This window comes from Magnolia sinica, chromosome 14 (assembly GCF_029962835.1).
Source record: "Magnolia sinica isolate HGM2019 chromosome 14, MsV1, whole genome shotgun sequence".
In the NCBI taxonomy this organism is placed as follows: Eukaryota; Viridiplantae; Streptophyta; class Magnoliopsida; order Magnoliales; family Magnoliaceae; genus Magnolia; species Magnolia sinica.
The window spans coordinates 63019287-63039635 of NC_080586.1; the positions used below are offsets into that span (position 1 = coordinate 63019287).

The following is a 20349-nucleotide window of genomic DNA, read 5'->3' on the forward strand; positions in this document are numbered from 1 at the left end:
AATGTACATTTAACTCGTAATAAGCATAATTAGAAGTATACCCAAATTACAAAGATAACATCATCATCACATACCACTAATATAAACATTTGAATACAATACTGAAAGGAAAATACATAAAAAAAAAATCAAGCTCCAAAGGACTGCTACACGCTCCAAGCTCAACACTGCTGCAACCTATCATCATCTACATGCATCCATCGTGCATAAGCTTATAGAAAGCTTAGAGGGTGGTGTAAGTGTGTGCACAAGGTAAGTGCCAAGTATTCAATACAATGCCATGGTTATACAATACCGAAAATACCGGTAATCTATAAATCATACAATATCGGAATAAGCAGAAATATTGATAAGATCATGAATTATCAGAGTAAGCAAAAATATCGATAAGATCATGAATTATCAGAGTAAGCAGAAATATTGACAAGATCATATGATAACAGGGTAAATGAAAATACGAACAAGTCCATAAGTTAATCAATGTCAGAATACGCAATATAGAACAACTATGCAAATGAGGAATCATAGATAGCCAAATATCAGATACAGAGGATGCAATGCAATATATATTCCTGATGAGTAACACAAATAGTGTTAGCTGTACCTAGGCCATATAAATGTAGAGACACAATAACCCAAAATGTCGTATGCCACGAATGTTATGCAACATGCGATGTGAATGGAATGACCATACTGGAGTGTGAAGTCGGGATGATAGTACATAGTATCGCAGGCTATGGGGTCCATCATAAGGGACTTCTATCCAAACCAGTCCCATACCTAAATTTGGATAGTCAGACTCAATGTGGTAAACTCCTGATCTCAGGTTAGTCCCGCGCCCCAACTGAAATCTTGGCCATTGCGAAGGCACACGTAATAACTAGTTGCGCACCACCAACCCAAGTAGATAGTGAATGAAATGAATGTATGAGTATGCAACTCCTAATCAATAAGTCCATATATCAGTACGGTTTCTCTCTCTGGGATCATCACCGGGGTTTAGTACACTCCAAATGGCACTGCCGCTCTCCTAACCACATAGTCCAAGTGAGCGTAAGAAACCTCACTATCCGCCTGGCCAATAGTCTGCCAATACCTATCCGACACGTCGATAGCGGACCCATTCACGAGCTGGTAAACTCAGCCTAGTATTGCCCCCTACATTCAGGCGGGTAAGGCCACACCCCCTCCCAACCAACCATGACACAGTGGGAGACGTGGCCTCCTGATATTCGGCACTTGGGCGCTCATGCTCCACTCGGTCTCGACATTGGGGCGTCTCCTGACCACGGAGGTTTAGGGATTTTCACCCAGGGACATTTATGGTACCCGTATGCTAGAACCAATATTTTCGGTGTCCCATTTGGCCATCCACGATATGCCTGTGGAGGCTACAACCCTAATGTCGCTAGGGCGTACAATAATCATAATGCGAGATGCATGAGTCATATAATCCAGTCATGCATCAATCCTGCGCACACCGCGTGCTCATGTGAGACAACCTCCGCCTATCAGGGAGTCTCATAACAACATACTCAATAACATATGCAATGATCAACCACAACACATAACAAACATACAAATGATGCATATGGGCATGTATCATGATGCTATGCTATCACATACTCATAATCGGTATCAATAACCGGCATCGACCATCAATCACAATAATGTAGACATTTAACCAACATTGTCCCCCAAGGTATGGTCCATATAAAGCCAAACATATAATGGGCCCACAGCCTTACATAAAGGCCTAATATACAACACAATGAGCATTACTCAAGGGTCACATATAAGCAATAAGTGGGCCCTGCTCATGGGCCTCAAATACATGACATATGGGCCCTGCACATGAGTCTCGAATACATCAAATAGGTCATGCATCATGGGCCTAATACACATCACAATGGGCCTTATTACATAGACCTCCTATTCATATTAGGCCTTAAACATGGACTGCATATACATTGCGCAGGCCGAATACACATCTCATTGGGCCTCAACTACGGGTCGTATATACATCATATAGGTATCAACAAACGAAATCGGCCTTAATAATCAGATTCGACACTCGGAACCGGCCTCGATACTCGGCCTTGGCAATCAGAATCGGCCTCAATAAATCGGCCTATACAATAAGTATCGATGAGAATGGGTCTAACTAGGCTTAAGGAAAGGTCACCATATGGGCGTTTAACCATCATTACCCAAAAATGTGGACATTCAACCAATACTGCTCCCAAGCAGTGGTCCGCATAGAGTTAAACATAAGGTGGGCCTAAATATCCAATAAGTGGCCTTAATTAGTCATCACAGGTGAGCCTTACATATGAAGCACATGGGCCTACACATCATGGCGGTCGATACATTGGGCCGTACCAATGGGCCTCATATACAACAAGTGGGCCGCATCAATGAGCCGCACTAATGGGCCTCATATCCAACAAGTGGGCCGCATCAATGAGTCGCACAAATGCATAATAGGTAGGCCCTGCACATGCAGTAGATAGGCCCCACTAGATGGTTAGTGAGGACATAGAATGCATACATCTAGTGGTTCACACATCCCACGGACGGTGTGAATAAAACATACATCGAGGTTAGTTCTCTATGACCTGGATGGTTAGGGTGGAACATATGAGGTGGGCTCTGATCAAAACGAATATGGGCCTAGACGGACTATATGCTACAGGTACGGGCCTATTAATGGGCCCTAGGGAGAGAGTGACAATGCAGACATTAAACCAACATCATCCTTACAATGTGGACATCAAACCATCATTGCTCCCAAGGTATAGTCCACTATAAAATCAACATAAATATCATGGTGGAATCACACTACAATGGGCCTTATATACATCCTATTGGGCCTTGACCCATGGGCCTCTAGTACATCAAATGGGCCTCATACATGGGTCTCGTATATACTTATCAAGGTGAGCCTCATTATATGGGCCGCACCAAAAATCATTTCAATAGTTGTAGGTATAACATGTGTATTACTCCACTCATGGCCCATGTATGATGATCAGCACTGTCCAAACATATCCATATAAATCGGCGCCAATCAAACATTATCCAGCACTATCCCAACATTATAGACGGTGTGGATACAAAATACGTACATCTAGGCGGGCCGCACAAGTGGACGGTATGGGTGAAGGACACAGCATGGTGGGCCTGTACAGTGTAGGCGAGCCCAGCACATACAGCAAGCGGGCCCTGTGCCATCAAGATGGGCAGATAGTGCGGATATAAAACACATACATCGGGGGAAAGTCCCACCATCCAGCGGGCTAAATGGTGTGGATATACAATACATTTATCATGGCAAAATCACACATTGAAATGGGCCTTATATACATCATATTGGACCTCGACCCGTGGGCCCTAAATACATCTCATGGGCCGCATCACATAGGCCTCAAATACATAACAAGGTGGGCCTTAACAATGGGCCATAAATATGGTAAGTGGGCCACACCACTTGGGCCACATGTATATCAAATAAGCCACACTTAAATATAAGTGGTGATAATGATTTCCACTACTAAAATTTCCAAGGCCTGCCATAACATTTATTTCCCATCCAATCAAATCATAAGATCTCAAGGATTTCGAAGGTAGCCATTTGATCCTCACTGTGCACTATGGTCCACCTGATAAATAAATCTGTCTTATTTTCGTCCCAAACCTAAAAATTATTTTCCAAAAATGGTTGGACGGTTGGATGAAACACATGCATCATGGTGGGTCCCATAGGGATGGAAGGTATAGATAAGTCACATATTCCGTAATGGAGGTCCACAATTATGGACACAACACATACATAAATGGGTCTTAAGTAAGACCCACCAAAATGTTTACTTTCCACCCAACCTAGGGCCCAACATACTATCCATCCAAACTAGGGCCAACATGATGTTTATTTTTCCATCCAAACTGGTCATAGGGTCACATGGGCCTAGGGCCCACTGTAATATTTATTTGCATCCAACCTGTTGATAAGGTCATATAGACCTGGGGCCCACCATAATGTTTATTTCCATTCAAACCTGTTGATAAGGTCATACAGACATGGGGCCCACTACAGCAATTATTTTTCTCCAAACCTGATGATAGGGTTACACGATCATGGGACCCACTAAAATGTTTACTTATAACCAATCTGTTGATAAAGTCGCATGGGCTAGGGGCCCACTGCAATGTTTACTTACCATACAACCTATTTATAAGGTCACGTGGGCCTTTGGCCCACTGTAATATTTATTTTCCACCCAACTTGTTGATTGGGTCACATGGACAGGGAGCTCACCATGATGTGGTCCACAAATCTAGTCCACCCATTATGTGTGTCCCACCTGGTTGAGGGTCCAGACCAAGTTTCAGTCGCATCCAAATCTCAGGTAGGCCCCACCAAGTGTTTTTGTATGTTTAGGCATGTCTTCACATGATTTTAAATGGCGTGGCCCACTTACGTTCCGTATACGGCTGATTTTTGAGGTAGCCTCCTGGTCCGAGGGGGGTCATCCAATGCATGGAGTTGATAGTCGAAACACATTAGGGTGGGGCCCACAACTAGGGCCATGCGGCCCTGCCAGACCGTCCACCCGCCAGCCGCAGGCGCTACCTGTGAGTACTGACAGTGGCAGCACTGCTGCTGCTGCTTGCTATTTTTTTTTAAAAATACCGTTTTCTCATGGTTTTTCACAGGTGGGGCGCTCATCAGAAAAATCCACCCCACTCATTGGCTTCCATATCCCAAGACCATCCAAACAAGCCTGATATGTAGCATATTTTTGGCGAATAAAAACATTTAGGCGGGTTTTAATGGTAAACATTATTATTTCCTATGGTATGGCCCGCTTGATTATCAGATCAGCCTCATCTTTTGGTTCAACGCTTAAAATGAGCTGAGAAGTGAAATGGACAGCATGGATTTTATACATACATCAAGGTGGGGCCTGCATGAGCAGCCCACCCCAAAGCACTCTTCCTTTTTCTTTTCTTTTTTCTTTTTTCTTTACACCATCATGTCAGTACACGCACTCCACGATGGCCGCTCCCTGTCCAGCGTCCCCTGGACGCTAGACAGCATGGATATAACACAATCATCATGGTGGGTCTCACGTGTAGCTGCCCCACATGTCATCAGGGTGGGTCCCACATGAGCGTGGCCCACCGTTCTTAAATCAATCTGATGTTTGTGTGTTTCCACCACCATAAGGTAGGGTCCACATGATTTGGACGGTTTGGGTGAAACATACCTCAAGGTGGGGTCCATCCAAGTGGGCCACACATCACACAAAAAAAGAGAAGGAGAAAGAAAGGAGCACCCACCTTTGATCTTCTATTCCTTCTTCCGCCTATACAATCTAGAACCCCAAGGGAACAATTTCGACGGTTGAGATGATGATCCAAGGGTTAGATTGAGTGGTAGGAAGGGGGCCACACTAGTTTTTCTCCCATGGAATGCCATGGACGGTTCCATGCTTGGAAAAATGAGAGAGAGAATGAGAGAGTGAGAGAGGAGTGAGAAAGAGATGGGTGATGGGATAGAGGGATGGTGGAGTGACATGAGAGGTAAGGTGCTTGTTGACTTTTTGGGGTTGCTTTTGTACTTGGGCATGGGGAGAGTAATGGGTTGAGTGATGGGTGTACTTTTGACAAGTGATGTGATTGATGTGATGGATTTGATAGGTTCTCTTAGAATTTACAACATGCGGTGTTTTCCTCAAACTGAACGCAGGCCCACACTTCCTGGCACGGGTATTGCCTCGACGAGCGAGATGCGGCGTCGGAACCGCGGCGACGACGCGGTCACAAGGGTATAGGTCTCGGGTCGAGCCGACTCTGAAAAATGGGATACGAGTTAGGGTCATGCGCAACTGCCAATTATAGGTCGCGAGCTGTCGAAATTCAAACGAAAGGACCGCGGAAGCCTACAGAATGGTAGGAGCTAGGATATGGGTCTTACAATCTAAACCCATATCTGAGCTTTCCTTGCCTGTCAATCCCAAACCCTCAGATAACTTAAACACCTTGCCGCTATTAAATCTAATCTTATTGCCCTCAAATCCTCTCTCTTAGACAAGACCCAACTCCGCAGACCCGATGCCCTCTTAAAGAAAGTCACCAGTCTGCTCCAAAAGCTCGAATCCATTCAGGGCAGTGACTCGATGATTCGGGAAGGGAAAAGGGAAATAAACAGTGAACTAATTCAACTATTGTAGTACATTAATGGCATGACAGCGAAAAGGTAAGAGACTCCTTCCAAATCAATAAAAAAGGTAAGCTTTTCAGAGAATGGTATTCGATCTAAAGCTTTGACCAATGCTCAGGAGCCATTTCCAAGCATTCAAGCTATCGAAAATGGTGCCAGTATTGATCATCGGGTTCTGTGTGATGATCAGAGAGATTTAGTGGATGAATTGAGTAGAGAAATTGAATGCATTGAAGGGTTATCCAAGGTTCTTTTGAATGATGAGCAAGGGCTTGACGTTGAGCTAGAAGGATTTCAATAGATCAGTGATGATGAAAGAAACCCTGAAAAGAATTTGAAGGGTGAGGGAATTTTTGGAATGAGTGGGATCTACCAGGGTCGAAATGACAATTTGGGTTTGTCTGCTGACCCAACTATGCCTGGGAAGGCTGTTGAGGGCAGTTTTGGAATGAATGGGATCTACCAGGGTCAAAATGGGAATTTAGGTTTGTCTGCTCCATTGCCTATGCAAATGGAAGAGATTAGGGGAAGTGATTTGGGCAAAAAAAAGAAGTTTGACAGGGTGATTGGGTGAAGGATGGGGGCTGCTACCCTCCAAACTCCATTGGCATTTGAGTAATTATAAGCTCTTGAACACTAAATTCCGTGCACGTGCATCCATTGGTTTGGTGATCCGACTGGTTGTTCTGTTAGGCCTGACATGGGTTGGGGATCATCCAGAAACCTCCCAGATTGGAAGATCCTAGCTATTGGTCGGCCTATCATTCCACTGAATACAAACCTTATCTACTTGGAGCCACCATGATGATTGGTTGTGATCTTCCTATCTGGAAGATTTCTTGGGCATCCTAAATCCATGGCAGGCCATCAGTCAATGGTTTGGATTGCCAAACAATGGGCCCCACGTGTGAGGAATTATGCGCGCTAAGAAATGATAAAATGGCCAGTGAATATGAACTTATAATTCTCTCTTGTACCAGCCAGCATTTGGCTATTTTGCATTGCCAAGCTATGGGTTTATTTTGTAGGCTTTATGTAGGTGTAGTTTTCTCAATCTGTGATATGGGTGTAGAGAGATTCTTGTGCTTTATTTTGCATTGCCAAGCTACAGGTTTGTTTCGTAGGCTTTATGTAGGTGTAATTTTCTCAATCTGTGATATGGGTGTGGAGAGATTCTCATGCACCCATTGGTTTGGTGATTTTGGGACAATCCATCCACTGCCGAGCCCATCAGATCAATAGTTAGGATAAGGACCCTATACAAACCAAGGACCCATGGTTGCTATGCATATGTTCAGCCAAGGATGGTCATTGCACAGCTTCTTTTCGTAAATACCACATATGAATCATACAATTGCATCACTAATGGACTAAAATATGGTTTCGTGATTCTTAATAGCTTAATATCTAATAAGAAATGAAGGGTGATGTAGTGGGGTTGTCAGTAACATACTGAGACTAACTTCTTTCTTATAATCAGTCAAGATGCTCTATATGGCTCATTACTAATCACATTGCCATAGATTGTTATAAATTGGCTAATGTTAATTATGGAATTGTGGAATATTATTGATTTCTCCTTTCTTTTTTAGCTCAATGGTAGACAAACTACATTTCAACATTGAGGTCTCAGGGTCAAGCCCAGCTTACTTATCAAAGAAAGAAAGATCTAGTCTTTGTATTTTATTAATCTTTCAAAAATACTTAAACAAATTTGTGGTTCTACCTATTTGATTTGATTTTTCAAAACATTGATTCCATCAGTTTTGACATGGGTTACATACTTTTCTTTTCTCCTTTCAGTAAATTGAGTTAAAGCTTTTAGAACTAGAACAATGCCAGCCATATGAAATTTTAGCCAATAAACCATTCTTCTTTAATGGAATAGGTTTTTGGGACTTCATGAGCACGAAGAAATCCTAGCAGCCTGCCAGAGTACATCTGACGTTGCCTATTTACGCATGGAAGAGAGACTAGCCTACTCCAATTTTGAACAGGTAAATTAATTTAAATTCTACACTGCACTTTTGAATTTCATCTCCTCATGAAAGTACTTTGAAGCAATCTCTTTCTTGGACAACAAATGAGGATTTTTATGCATTCATGCATATTAAGTATATGCATGCATGTATATTATACATATGAGTATGTCAACATGTATGAACCTGAGACACTCAAGGTTGTGACAGAAAGCACTGCCATTGAGCTAGGGCTTAATGCCCCTGGCCTGACTTTGGTGCAGTATTCCTGAAAAGTGGGTACACACCTCCCTCCCTCCATCCGCAATTGATGGGAGACATGTACACTGGCTTTTGGTGCACAATGTTTGATGGCGATCTTTTTCTGTATATGCATGTATGTTTGTCTGTGTGTGAGTGTGTATGTATTTCTGTTTGTATTTTTAGGTGAATGGAGGGTGACACGTTGTATTTTTGAATATCCCCCTTTTCTCTACTCACTTTAAAAGAATATACCATCCTTTTTATGGTGCCCTGAGCTTCAAGTGCTTGATCGCACTTCATGGCATAAGACATGGTGCTTTTGTAAAGGAAAAGTGTATTCATACAAGAAAATTTCTTATAAGTCCCAAATTTTTTTGTTTTTTTTTTTTTAAATTTAAATATTGGTGAAAATTAATAATAAATCTTAGGTTTTCTCTCATTCCCTTTTTGCATTTTACCTGGTAGACCCAAGGGCCTATTTGGGACATGGGATTAGGTGGTATGGAATTGCACTTGTTCCGTGCAAATTCCATCCGGCATTTGTAAATTACCAAAGGATTGGATGAATACAAATATCATATCATCCAGTCCCAACAGTAGAAACTGCGGGATTTCTGGTGGAGATACACTGCAACTTTTGCAATTGGAATCCATTATTCCAATAGGCCTTGAGAACTCAACAATTAAACTACCATTTCACAATTTGGGTTCTTGATTTGTTGGGATTGTGTATTTGTTATTAGTGGTTGGTTTTTTATTTTTAATAATTTGCAAATGCGAATTCTTTGTGATTTTTGAATTTCCAGATTGCAGGGTGTATGGTTGCTCTATTGGTAGTGGCTTCTACTTTGCTGGCAGCAGTGGCCGTTCTACTTTGTGATTTTGACCATATCAATAAGGTCCTGTTTCTAATTCTGCTTTTGCTTCCTATACTTACTTTGAACATATGATCAGTGAACTGAGGAAAAGTATTTGTTTCTAGCAGTTTTGGTACTACACAGGGAAAGCCCAGTTTTGTTCCATTTAATGAGGAATTGATGAAATTGGCTTGAGGTATTTCGTATGTCCTATGCTTTCAGAAACAGGTAAATGAGATTTGAGACTCTTGTTTCAGTTTTAGAAAATTTCTTACTTCAATTTGTTGATGGTGTGCTTCCCATCGATTTGGATCTCACAGTTGTTCTTTGGTTGTTTCATCAATCAAAGACATGTTATCTCTAAAAAGATTTTGTAAAATAGTTTTTTCTATATGAGTCTGTTTTAATTAATTTATTGAAAAGATGAATTCCAATCTTTTCTAGATGGGTTTCGTAAGGACCATGCAAACACAGTTGGTTTTGAGAAAGGTGCATTGGTGATATTGGATGATTCACGGTTCTCTAAGGACATCTTTTTGCATCGTCTGTGCAAGGTAGAATTCTTCTGCTGTTTGAACATATAAAAATGTTGGGAAGGTTCATAGTAATGCTGATTAAAGAGGAGATTTGGGAGAAAAGTGCAAGCATTGCTCACATGTGCAAGATCCAGGTTAATGATTTGCCTTGGTTGGTAGACAATACCAATCATCTATATCCAGCATGCACATGTGGCATACCTGATGAGTGAACCTGTCTTGTGACGCCTGGTGAATGGCCAGGATCTCTTATATGTGTATAGTGAATCTCCTCTTTCATATGCTTATCTTCAGCTGTATAGATGTGCATACCAATTTTAATCATTCGAAAAATTAGAATCAAATATGAAATCATACAAGTAGCGAGCCAATCATGTTTTATGCATAAATTACTGTAGCTAAGCTTGCATTTGGCTGCACCAAATATCATGAAATTTCATGATATTTTTCATCTAATTAGACTGATTAACCCTGAAATTTCATGATATTTAGTGCGACCAAAAGCACCCTACACTGGAAATATTGAAAATGGTTCAAAAGATGGCGGATAAGATTCATTGACTTGGTTAAGTGCTTTAAAGCTTGCCTAGTTATCAAAACAGCTATTTTTCTTTTCTAATGCACAATTAGATTTCATTTAATTTCAGGAGTTCTTTTCATTGGTCCTAGAAGCCCATGTCATGGACCATGATCTTTTGTCCTGGGTGTGTATACTGATGCCCTCTCTCGCTCTGTGTTTCGTCTTCTTGTTTTCGAGTGTCTTAATGGCTAGGATTGATTTTTATGGACACTATGTAAGTGAACCTTGCAAGGGGCTCATGGCTTCTACATGCCAATCTGCCACACATTTGTGAGATCCAAGCTGCTCAACAAGAGGGTCCCATTGTCTAAATGCGGTGGCTTAAAAGCCTTTCTGTTTTAGAAAGACAAGTTAATTGAAGGATTTCTAAAGATTTTGCTGCTGCATTGTTGATTAAAAGACTGATGTAGTTTTTTGTTGATGTAATTGGATATTGGCGATGTGCAGCTAATTCGCAAAAACATGCTAAAGACTGCAAAGGAAGGCATAAAATAGCAAGACAACAACTCGGAAATCTATGGCAAGATGCAAGCAGTGTTCATAGAAATGGACAAAAGCCTCGCTGTAAGTTTTCTGCTCATGAAAGAACTAGTACTAATAATACACCTAAATGCTTCTAATTTCTGCATATTTACGAAAATTATAGAAATTCTTACCTGTCATTACTAAGTACTTTGGGATTAGAATGGCTAGTTTTGTGGCTCAGCAAGAAGAAAGATAGTATGCATAAATTCATCACTAGGTTTCTCTACCATCAATGAACACACCCAATCTCTAGGTAGAATAGATCTGATTGCTCAATGGGGATGAAATAGCCACTTCTGAGAAACATGTTTTTATTGGAAAATGGAAGGGTCATATACTTGTAGAAGGTTCAATCAATATCAATGATTTCATAAACATTGAAATAATTCCTAGTTATAAAGGTTGCCTAGTGCATAATATAAATCATTAATTCACAAAGAATTATAAGCTTGCATCAGTCAAACGTACTTACAGTGGATGTTCTGGTATTGGAGTGAAGGTCAGGACAGTTGAATGCTAATGAAAGGTGCCTTTAGATTTCACCGTTACTGTTACATAACTGCTGATACAACACACCTTGGCTCTAATCACAATGGGCCAATGACCCACTGGTAGAGTACATTGTGTGATTGTCACCACTAGGTCATGGCAACTTAATGATGAACACGTAGCATACATCCATGCTGAGACTACCTGAATCATGGGTCTCTCGGAACACTTAAACTATCTAAATCTTGCCAACCAAATTTGGACCAGAGACCATAATCTTTTTGAACCTTCCATTTCACAATTTTGATGGGCTTGGTTTGGTGCTTGTGTGCCACATGTACAGTGGATGAGTTGCCACAACTTATAGTTGGAGCAAAGCATATTGTTCAGCATTCCTTTTCTTTTCTTTCTATCTTTTGTGTGTGTGTGTGTGTGTGTGCATTTGAGTGTGAATGTGTGTATTTTGAAGGTTTGTGAAGCTTGGGAGGCGGCATCAGAAAGTGGTAGACCAGATGTTGAGTTGATTCTTGGTGATATGACTCTTCTAACTCCAGATGACATGTTTGATTTGTTGTTAGGGTCTTCTAGCCACTTCTAATTCATCTCCATTTAACATTTTTGAAAAGAAGGAAACCAAAGAGGAAAAAAAGAGAAGAAAATATAATATATATCGGCATGTTGATATCATGCAAAATTTCATGGGGACTAATTGAGGCGACAAGAAAGCCTGCCAATTCTAAATCCAAAATGGTTGAAATGCTTGCAAGTATCCTCACTGTTGGGTTTCCTCTGTGAACACGTGGGGTATAGCTAGCTAAAACAAAAATAATAATAATTCTGCTTGCAAGTATCCTCACTATTGTGTTTCCTCTGTTGTATCTAATTTTTCCATATTCACTCTAAAAGAGGCAAATTAGATGGCTGATTCTCTTGCCAGATATGGAGTGATAAGAGGGTCACTTGTCAGCTAATCCAGTTTTCTCTCTTTTGTTTGTTTGTTTGTTTTTTTTTTCTCAAACCTCACTCGTCCCAAACATTCAAATGCCGCATGTGTGTGTGAGATCCTAGCCATTTGTCCATTTGTTAAGTGGGTCCAATCATGTATGTTTCATGGCTGCCAGTTCAGTAGTCAGGTAAGAAATGCATGTATGTAACATGTGTGCCCACCAAGTGACTGGACTGGCTTGATTTTCACAAGTAGATGTTGATACTGCATAACTGATGAACAACAGGGATGTAGCATATACATGCCACATACCATATTGGCATGTCTGGAGATAGTAAGATTGAGAATCCTACTGCCATTAAGTAGCCTTCACATTTCTCACTCAAATTCCAAGGTTGTTTTTTTTTCTTTTCCTATTGTCTGTTTGTTTTGTCTACGGCAATTAATCAACTTACAAAGAATTTCGCAAGTGAATGGGCAAAAGACGATATAAGGACAAATTGCATGACACCTTAGTATATTGAAACCTTGGCATGTGAATGGGCAAAAGACAATATAAGGTAATGGTTGTTAGGATTGTCTTTATAATTTATTTTTTTCAGGGGAAGCTACTAGGAGGACAAGAAATAGCTGTGAAACGACTTTTTAGGAGTTCCAGACAAAGCCTAGAAGAGTTTGAGAATGAAGTTATATTGATTGCAAAACTTCAACATAGGAATCTGGTCAAGCTCTTAGGTTATTGCATTCAAGGCAATGAAAAGACGCTTCTCAATGAGTACATGCCCAAGAAAAGGATGATGTCCTTTTCTTTTTATTTTTAGCATTATTGTAATTGTAATTGATTGAAAGAATGATTGTAATTGATTCATTATTGAATGAATGATTACGCTGATGGTAATGAATGAATGATTATAATTTATTATTTTTTTAAAATATAGACAATAGCTACGGATATTGACCGTAGCTGATAGTCCAACAACTGTAGCTGTTATTAAATTCGGCATATTGCTATGGATCCAGTACTACATTTAGCTACAAATACTATCCATAGCTGTAAGTACTTTTTGCTATAGAAATAGTTGCTACGGATTATATTTGTAGCTATTTGAATCTATGGCTACGGAGTAAATCCATAGTTAAAGGGTTTTGACATATGGTTATGGTGACTACGACTATAGCAGTGCTACAGATTAAAACCGTAGCCATAGGCATTTAGCTACGGTTTTAATCCGTAGCCTGTACCCTTTTTTTTGGTAGTGATAATCAGATTTCTTTAATTTCATCACTGAGTGGGTGAAGGTTGTGTTGATGCTCATGCCAACGTTGGTGCTTGGCAACGCGGATCGGGTGGTGGTGTCTGACGATCATTCCTCTATTGGCGACACATGGATAGAGTCGATCGTTCCTTCGTTGAATGAGCATGGATGGAGTAGATCGTTCGCTAACATTGTTCAGGTAATTTTGACTTTGTAGGCTTGATTTCTGTTTGGATTTTCATGGATTGGGGAGTTTTTTTATATCTTTTTTCTAATTGAATGAGATTAGGGATTCCTGTTTGGAAGTTGCATTTATCCTTATTTAGTTAAGTTCTTTGTGTTGAAATTGATTTCTGATTATCATTAACTCATTTTCTTGCATATTTTTCTTAATTTTTTGAAATTCCGCGATTCATGGATCGAGCATTGTAGGAGATACAAGTAACTGAAATCAGATTATTTGAAATTTTATATCGTGAAACCGATAACACTTAGAGTTTTTGTTCTGGCTCTAATTCGTGTGTTTAAATTGTTTGTTATTGTTAGCATAGTTCATAGGGTCAAGGCAATATAGTCACTGAGTTGATTTAGTCTATTCACAAAGGGTTGAAGCTGAGTAACGCCTGCAACCAATTATCATGTGCACGTGGCTTGAAATCTCATCGACTCAAGTTTACTAGGCCGAGGTTTAGAATTATGACTGATAGAAATAATACAATGTCAATCTTTATTAGGAATGATACATTGCATTTGTACAACATTGGGTCCACAATTTATTGGATTCCAACTGTATCAGAACAAGCAATGATCTATTGCCGTCTAATCTATAATGATAGTTTGATCAACCCAAACCCTCTCAAAATCTTCCTCCTTGTAGTTATGGATGCCTCTCTTTAACCATGATTGTTGCAAATGAGGAAGGTTGACAGGATATTTATAGATATGCATGATTGGTAATAATCGAATTCACATCGGGTACTGACATAGCATATATGCACATTTTCAAGATGTTCGGGTGATATAAGCCGACACAGCTGATAAGTAGTCATTTAAAAGCCACCGGGAATTGGATTCTTGTCTGTTGTATTTCATGAATTTTGAGGTGATTTTTCCACCTCAATTAGCAGCAGCCCCCATCTCTGATGTAGAGCGGGTCGCAGAGGGGACTGATGTAGAGCGGGTCGCAGACAGTTTCATGGCCAAGATGGATCAGAAAAGGCCCGGTCGACGACAGAAGTGATCCAGACCATCGGACCTTAGATCGGGCGTATCTCACAATCTGGAATGAGTTATCTGACGTAACATATATGATTTTGGGGTAGAACGAGCTACTTTAGCCAACCAACCCTGCTATGCCGGGTTGCGTAGCCCGGAATTGCGAAAAACCCCTTGATCGATGGTCGTTTCCCTGTTTTAATTTCGTTTTTACTATAAATAGTAAGTTTTAGTTTGATTATAACTCTTCATCCGTCGGGCTTTAGGAGTTGCGCCCAACGTGCAAAGAGCTTAGAATAATTAGGGGAACGGTTTGGTGAAGCCAAATAGGACACTTACTATTTTTGGCCGAAAACCTTGCGCACTAGTAGACATCACGACCGTCTATAAATAGTAAGTTTACTATTTATAGTAAGTCATGGATTCTAGGAGTTTGAGTTGTAGTTTGATTATGATTTCTTTCCCATTGCTTGATACCCTTATTTAAAGGGTTGTGAACTCATTTTTAATTATTCATCAATCAATTTCGAATTTATTAGAATTTATTTCTATTTTCTTCTTTCTTTCCTCGTGGATTCGAGAAGTCTTTGTGAGGAGTCCAGAGAAGTTCCGTGGATTCGGAATAGTTATCCTCTTGAGGAAGACGGTGCTCGACCTCACGTCCTCCCCTGCGTCAATCTCTCAGTCCGAATCGCTACCATGCGGCCAACATGAATTTGATTCTTGCGGATCACGTTTAGCCAATTTGGACCATCAGTTGGTTCCAGATGACCCTAGGTACCCCTTCAGTGCATTTTGTTTACACTTGCAATGCTTTGTTGGGTCGTTCTAGTGCCGATTTTGAAAATTCACTGCGACCGTGTGAAGTATTATTTGCTACTGACAGTCCGGGTAAATTTGATCACCACAACATAAAAAGGTTGAAATGTCGGTTCACCACAACATAAATAAGATTAGGTGCCACCTGACCTTGCCCAACACATTGTGGCCCTGATTGTGGGCCCCACCTTAGTGTATGCATTGTATATTCCGTTTTGCTAATTATTTTAGGGCATGAGCTCATAAGTGAAGCAAATTCAAGTCTAAGGTGGACCACATCACATGAAATAATGGTGATTGACCATTAAAAACTTCTTGCGAGCCACATTTTTTTACCAAGATATTTATTTTCTCCCTCGGTGGCCTTATTAACAGGTCGGATAGGAAATAAACATTATGGTGGGCCCTAGGAAGTTTTTAATAGTGTTTGTTCAATCACCATTGTTTCCTATGGTGTGGTCCACCACAGATTTGTATATGCTTCATGTTTGGGCCCATGTCCGAGCTGCCAACACCGATGAACATCATGGATATACAATACATATATAAAGGTATTCCCAATTTAACGTGGATTACACATGTTGGAGTTGCGTGGATCGTATGAAGTATCCGGACTAGTAATCAGCTGACTCCTTGTAGAACATTATACTCCAATAGTAAGACATACATCATGGTGAGCCCCAAAGAGTCATGTAACCAGGGATTTCTCCAAGTAATCTACAATCGTTTCTTAATCATTCGCTGCGGATCACCTGATGAATATCATTTGCACCTTGCTAAAAGGATTTGAGACGAGATGAGAGAGGTGCGAGGGTTTTGCGTAGAGCTGTCAATGGCCGGGGGCTAGTCTTGGCCCGGGTTTTGAACTCTTTCGAGTCTATTGGAAATTCTGAGTTTTCAGGCCCGAGCTCGGCCCATTGACACACCCAGTTTGTTTTCAGGCCCGAGCTCGGTCCATTGACACACCCAGGAGAGATGAAAGGAAGAGAGCATTTTACACCAGAAAATGGTCATAAAAGACAGATTGAAGCGAGATTGCCAAGGTGAAAAGATGAGCTTCTTTTGGAAAAAGGTTTAGAAAAGTGAGTTGTTTTTTAAAATTATTCTAAGCATATGCTCGGGGCACGCTTTTTGCGTGTTGACTGTCTATAGGACACGTTTGCACCTGAAAATTATTTAAAATTACATACGTCGCATAAAATAATTAAAAAACCTACAAACGTGGCATAAAATAATTAGAAGTAAACCATTCAGATTGTGGCACTAGTATAGATTTGTCACGAAGAGAAAACACGAGATCAATTGAACATGTAAAAATGGGAAGCGGAGTGGCTGGTGTACCACACTCCAGTTATATAGCTGCTTTAAGTATGTATTGTGCGAAGACTAGCAGTGACGCTCCTCGATCTCCAATTTGTACGAACGGTTCAAAGGATCTCGAAGTTACATGGCCCCATGGTGATGTATTTATTATATCTACATTATTCATCTATTTTTAGAGAGCATTATCCAGAAAAAATGAATCATATCTAAAGATCATTTGGACCACACCACAAATAGCAGTGGAGATAATAATTTTCACCATTAAACAATTCGTAGGACTCACCATAACGTTTATTTTCCATCCAATCTATCCATAAGGTCACAAAGACCTGAATGAAAAAGAAAAACAAATTTCATATTGATCCAAAACTTTTATGACCCCAAAAAGGGTTTCAATAGTAGACATTCAATCCTCCACTACTTTTTGCAGTGTGGTTCACTTGGTAGTTAGATTTGTCTTATTTTCATCTCAAGCCTCAAGACAAGCTCACTAAATGTATGGACAGTTTGGATATAACACATATTTCATGATCAGAGCCACAAAACTTGCTAACATTAATACGACAGATATATAGCTAGTGTGTGCAGTACACCAGCCAATCCGTTTGCATAAAAATGTAGGCATTGATTGGACAGTTAAAATTGGAAAGTGGAAGCGGATTGACTGGTGTACCTCACACCATATAGCTGCTGTATTGATGTCAATAAGTTATGTGGGTGAGGTATGTGTTATATTCAAATTGTCCATCCATTTGACGAGCCCATCATAAGGTTTGACACGAAAAATAAGGTAGATCTAACCATCAAGTAGACCACGCTGCAAAAAGTAATGGGGGATTGAACGTCTGCCATTAAAACCTTTTTTGAGGTTACAAAAGTTTAGAACCAATATGAAATTTGTTTTTTCTCTCTATCTCAATCTTTGTGACTTTATGAGTAGATTAGATGAAAAATAAATGTTATGATGGGCCATATAAATTATTTAACAGTGAAAAACACCATCACTGCTATTTGTGATGCGGTCCAGTGGTGTAGTCCAAGTGTTCTTACGATTTGATTATTTTTTTGGATGATAACGTAAGATAATTTTAAAAAATTGACAATGGAAGTAGATATACATCCCTACGGGCCACGTAACTTTGATCTCCTTTAAGTTCTTCGTACAACTCGGAAATCGAGGAGCATCAGTGCTCGCAGCTATATAGATGGTGTGTGGTACATCAGCCAGCGGTCCTGTTTCATCAAAAAATCTACTTGAAGCCGGTTGGAAGGATGTTTGGAAAAATCTGATTTTGAGGCTATAGCTTAACAACAGACAGTGTCATAAATTATTCGGTCTGTTTTGAGTAAATGTATGCCACGTGTATACTTTCTGGGTGGCTGCGTATCCAGCACGATACGCTACCACAGTATCATACAATTCCCTCCGGATAAATTAGGAACCTGTCACTGTCAGCGGTCAGTACAGCATCCCGTGACCTCGGATTTGAGGGCAGGACCCGTCTATTCTCCGCGGCCCTTCGAAAACGGTGGTGACTCATGACGATTCCACTAACATACTTGTCAGCCAATCCAGACCATGCAAATCGCTGGAGATGGGAAGCGGACTGGCTGGTGTACCACACAACAGATATATAACTGCTGTATGTATGTATCGTGCGAAGATGAGCACTGACGCTCCTCGAGCTCCGGTTGTACGCACGGTTTAAAGGAGATTAAAGTTACGTAGCCCCTATGGTGATGTAGCCCCCATGGTGATGTATTTATTATATCTACACCGTTCATTTATTTTTAGAGATTATTCTAGGGCAACATTTAAAAATTAAATCATATCCAAAGATCATCTGGACCACACCACAAATAGCAACGGAGATAACTGATAATGTAGGGTCCACCATGATGTTTATTTTCTATCCAATCTGTTCGTAATGTCACAAGGACATAAATGACGAGGAAAAATAAATTTTATATTGATGCAAAACTTCTATGACCCTAAAAAGAATTTCAATAGTACACGTTCAATTTCCCACTGCATATCTTAGTGTGGTTCACTTTATAGTTATATCTATCTTATTTTTCGTCTCAAGTCTTAAGACAAACATGCGAGATGAATAAATGATTTAAATATAACACATGTTGGGGACAAAACATACAAGTCCGCAGACTCGGACTAAATGCCTCGGGCCACCAAAGGATGTGTCAAATCCGAGGAGTTATTCGCTAGACCGAGGCAAAGGTTGAGTCGGCCCCGACGGGTCGGTAGGGTCGTCAGTGTCTCGGGCATGCTTCGGGCGGACCTCTTTATCGGATCGACCGTCACAAGATGAAGCCGCACTCCGGATGTCTTGGGATAAGATTCCCGATCCCGAAGCTCACGGGATCGGATGAAGGCATGAGACGGGCACGATCCTGTTTCCGTGATCCCAGGAGAAGATTCCGTGATCCCAGGAGAAGATCTCGCGCACAATACCAGGAAGAGAATCCTCGTACGATTAAATGCCCCAGCAGCTATAAAAGAAGGGGGGGGCCTCACCTTGAGAGGTACGAAAACAAATTCCTCCAAAAGACTTTTCAATACTTTAAGACCCCGAGTCCAGGCCTGACTTTGGCATCGGAGGGTCCCCTGCGCTAGCCAGGGTCTCCTTTGTCCTTTTTCTGTGCAGGCATACAAGGATCCAGGAGGACGAACCAGATAATTGCATCAACAGTTTGGCGCCGTCTGTGGGATCGTGCAAAAAGCCATCCCGTACCTCTATATTGAGTCCAATGGTGATGACTAGAAGGACGGTCCCAGAAGAAGATTTGAATGAGAACGCGATTACAGGGCCACCCGGTCCAATCGCCGTTCCCCCAGCCCAGAACGCACCTAACAACCGCCGACGAGGGGCGACCGGAACAAGCACAATCAACGGGTCGCGACGATGGGCGGTTGGACAAGGAGGTTCAAGAAATCCGCTCGATATGAATACGATGAAACAGATGCTGGAACGAATGTACAGAAGCAAGGGGAGACGGCGCGCGTACCGACGGCGGCGGTTGATCCTCAACCTTCTGCGCCGCAGTCTTTCCGGCCGAGCCAACCCCAAGGCGGGTCAGAACCATCTCCAGCGCAGTCAGCCAACGCCACCCTCCCCCCGACTGATCTTCGGCACGAAATAGAACGAAGAAGGCGTAATCGCCCTTCCATGGAAGGCACGGCAGAAAGCAGCGAACCTTGGAAAGCCGACATTCAAAATTTCAAAAAAGAAGTGCGGGAAGAGATGGCAAAAGAGATGGCAGACATAAAGCACGGCCGGAATGTATATTCAACCGGGTCCGAAGCGAAAGCGTCCCCCTTTGTGGACTCGGTAATGAA

At 41.1% G+C, this 20349-nt stretch overlaps 1 long non-coding RNA gene across 2 annotated transcripts; it reads left to right on the forward strand.

Annotated features, from left to right (window-relative positions):
• Positions 1–6032: 6032 nt before the first annotated feature.
• LOC131225905 (uncharacterized) lies at positions 6033–12241 on the forward strand. 2 transcript variants are annotated; one of them, XR_009161609.1, is made up of 8 exons: positions 6033–6293; positions 8115–8223; positions 9255–9347; positions 9434–9533; positions 9764–9859; positions 10001–10771; positions 10869–10985; positions 11905–12241. It is a non-coding gene; the product is annotated as an uncharacterized LOC131225905 (long non-coding RNA). The 2 variants fall into 2 exon arrangements; XR_009161610.1 differs by having other exon boundaries at positions 9262–9347; positions 9434–9859.
• Positions 12242–20349: the final 8108 nt, after the last annotated feature.